Genomic DNA, 3423 nt, shown 5'->3' with positions numbered 1-3423 from the left:
CGGTGCTACTCCTCATAGTCATGTTTATACTGATCCTCCCCGTTATGATCTAGTTCGTGTTTTTTATTATCGTTGTTTCGTTCTTCTGCCATGTCACGAACGTGATAAATTGTCTCCCAGAGCTGTTCTCTATGTCTATTTAGGAATTAGTTCGGAACATCGAGGTTATCGTTGTTATGATCCCGCATCTCGTCGAGTTAATACATCTTAACATGTTCAGTTCGAAGAGGATTCTCCATTTTATTCTGCTTCTGATGATTTTAATTTCCTTCACACTACTAATCGTGTTTCTCCGCCAGCTGCATCACCCACTTCCTTACCTCAGTTCTCCTTTCGAGGCCTAAAATGTATCCATCTCCTTCTGTTGACTCTCCCTCACCCGAGCCTTCTCTTCCACCATCTGATCTATATCCTGTAGATACGGCACCCACTCCAGAAAATATTGTTAAGCTCCATGCTCCTGCATCAGCATCTCCCTCGCTTGAGGTTCCTATTACTCTTCGTCGAGGCAAACACATACATGTCATGCATGTACGTTATGCTTTGGTTACTTCCCATTCATATATCTTTCATAATTTTCTTGCTGTTATTCATACTATAGTTGAACCAAAGTCCTTTCAAGAGGCCGATCAATTTTTAGAGTGGTGACAGGCTATGGTCCAAGAATTTTAGGCCTTTCAGCAAACACATACATGGGATGTTGTTCCCTGTCCTCCTGACATCTCTTTAGTTGGTAGTAATGGGTTTATAAGGTCAAGTATCATCCTAATGGAACCATTGAACGTCGGAAAGCTCGTTTAGTGGCTTGAGGTTTTACTTAGCAACAAAGTATTGATTATAAGAAGATCTTTACTCCTGTTGCTCAGATGCCCACCGTTCGTACTCTTCTTGCGGTCGTTGCTGCTCATCGTTGGCCCTTATACGAGATGGATGTCAAAAATACTTTTCTCCATGGCTCTTTATCTGAGACAGTATATACAACCGCCTTTAGGGTCCAATATTCTTCCGGGACATGTATGTCTCCTTCACCATGTTGTTTATGGTCTCAAGCATGCACCCCGTGCTTGGTTTGAGTGTTTTCGCGATATCGTGCTCAAGACGGGCTTTATGGAAAGTCATCAAGATGCTTCTCTGTTTGTTCGCACTACATCGCGTGGTAGAGTTTTGTTACTCATCTATGTAGATGATATGATTATTACAGATGATGATGTGGCTGGTATACAATATGCAAAATCTCAATTGCAATAATAGTTCCACATGAAGGATCTTGGATCTCTTCGATATTTTTTTGGTCTAGAAATTTCTCAAGGCCCGTGGGGTGTACTACTGTCTCAACAGAAGTATCTCTCGGATATTCTAGATCGAGCTGAGCTAACTGACGATGCAACTGTCGATACTCCACTCCATCAGAATGTCAAACTTCGCTCTACTAATGGTAAGCCTCTATCTGATCCTACCCGATATCGATATCTTGTTGGCCAGTTGGTCTATTTGTGCATCTCTCGACTAGATATCTCTCATGTTGTTGGCATTGTTAGTCAATTTGTTAATGCCTCACGCTTTGTACACTATGCTGCCTTATTATGGATTCTTCGGTATCTCCAAGGTACTAGCACTCGCTCTCTTTTGTTTCCTGCTATATCCAAGTTAGAGCTTTGTGTATATTCTGATGCTGATTGGGCTGGTGATCCCACTACAAGAAAGTCTACCACATGTTATTGTATATTTCTTGGTGATTCCCTAATTTTCTGACGGAGTAAGAAACAAGATGTTGTTGTACTTTCCAGCATCGAGGCAGAGTATCGTGCAATGTCCACAACAGCTAAAGAGATATTCATCTTCGTCGTCTTCTCAGTGATCTCGATATTTCTGTTTCAACTCCTACTCCTCTATATTGTGATAATAAGAGTGCCATGCAGATTACTAATAATCCAGTATTTTATGAGAGGACCAAACACACTGAGATCGACGCTCATTTTGTCCTTCAACAAGTTATCAATGATAAGACAATTCTACTTCCTCATGTGTCATCCGCCGATGAGCTTGCAGATTTCTTCACAAAGGCCTTACCTGTTCATTGGTTCTAATTTCTTGTACGCAAACTCACTTTGTTTGATCCAACATGAGTTTGAGTGGGGCTGTTGATAATAGTGTTAGTAGTGAGTTTTTAGTCCCACATTGGTTGTGAGAACACACCTCACCCTCCTCTACTTGTATAAATATATGTGCACACTCAATATTCAACTCAAGAAAAATTTACTCAAGACTCTCTCTCTTACTTTAACAATTAAGACTTTTTTACAAAAATATTATTGGGGGTTTAGTATGATTTTGAAAGTCCATAGAGGTTTACTGCAATATGCTGAAAATTCATGGGTTTTAGTGTACTTTACCATAACTTAAAATTCTTTTCATGATAATGTTGATTAAACCATGGCAATTTCCTATTAGGTACTCTACATAACAATGCTAACAACTTTTTTGCACAAATGTGTTATTTATGCACGCATCGCGTGCATCGGACATGCTAGTTAAAGATGGATATAACGGACTCAAAATTTCCGTTACGTGGTATAGGTTAAATGTAGGTTATGGCAATTAGGTCAGGGCTAGGGATGAGATCCAAGTTTGAAACAGGAAGGACTTGTCGTTCTTGAGAGAGGTTGGAGGCCTTAATGAAGTTCCTGTTGATGATTCTCACTTTGAGAGGATTGGAGTTGGAACAAGATGCATTGCCACTCGCCATTTGTTTGTAGAGGAGATTAAAGCCACTTGCTATTAGAAACTAGCAAAGATGCTTTTATCATGTGTTGATGATTTTATTTTGGGTTTTTCTTGTACTTAGCTATTAATGTGTAGTCCCGCATCAGATATTATGATAAAAAAGAGTGATGTTTAAAAAAGAAGTTGGTATTCCTAGTAGCTATAAATTTTGGGTTACAATGAGTTCGTAGCTCACATTTCATGCCCATTAATTTAAGACGTCAAGAGGAAAAATCATGTGCTTAATATGTGAATATAGTCTCACATCAGATAGGATCAATACCTAATAGCTATTCCTTTTGGCTTTTTTGTGGTAATGAGGAACCTTGGCTAGATCAATGAGGTAGGTTCAAAGTTTGAGCATACTTTTAGTCCCCCGCTAATAACCAATTACTTTTTCGCAACGGCATTGCCACCGTCCCACTCATGGACATATTTTATACTCATCGGCGCCTCTCCCTGGGGCCACCAAATTTTGCATATAAGCTTCTTTCGAAGGACACTGTTATCCTTAGCGGGCTATATTTATCAATTTATTAATTGTTAATAGTTATCAATTTGTCATTATGCTGATTTATAGCAGCGTAATGACAAATTATATTTAATTATATTTCTAGAAGATTCGGGGAACTAATAAGTGATTTCAAATTTCAAAGAAGT

The sequence above is a fragment of the Asparagus officinalis genome, chromosome 1 (genome assembly GCF_001876935.1).
Source record: "Asparagus officinalis chromosome 1, Aspof.V1, whole genome shotgun sequence".
NCBI lineage: Eukaryota > Viridiplantae > Streptophyta > Magnoliopsida > Asparagales > Asparagaceae > Asparagus > Asparagus officinalis.
Note: the sequence above shows the minus strand (reverse complement) of the source record.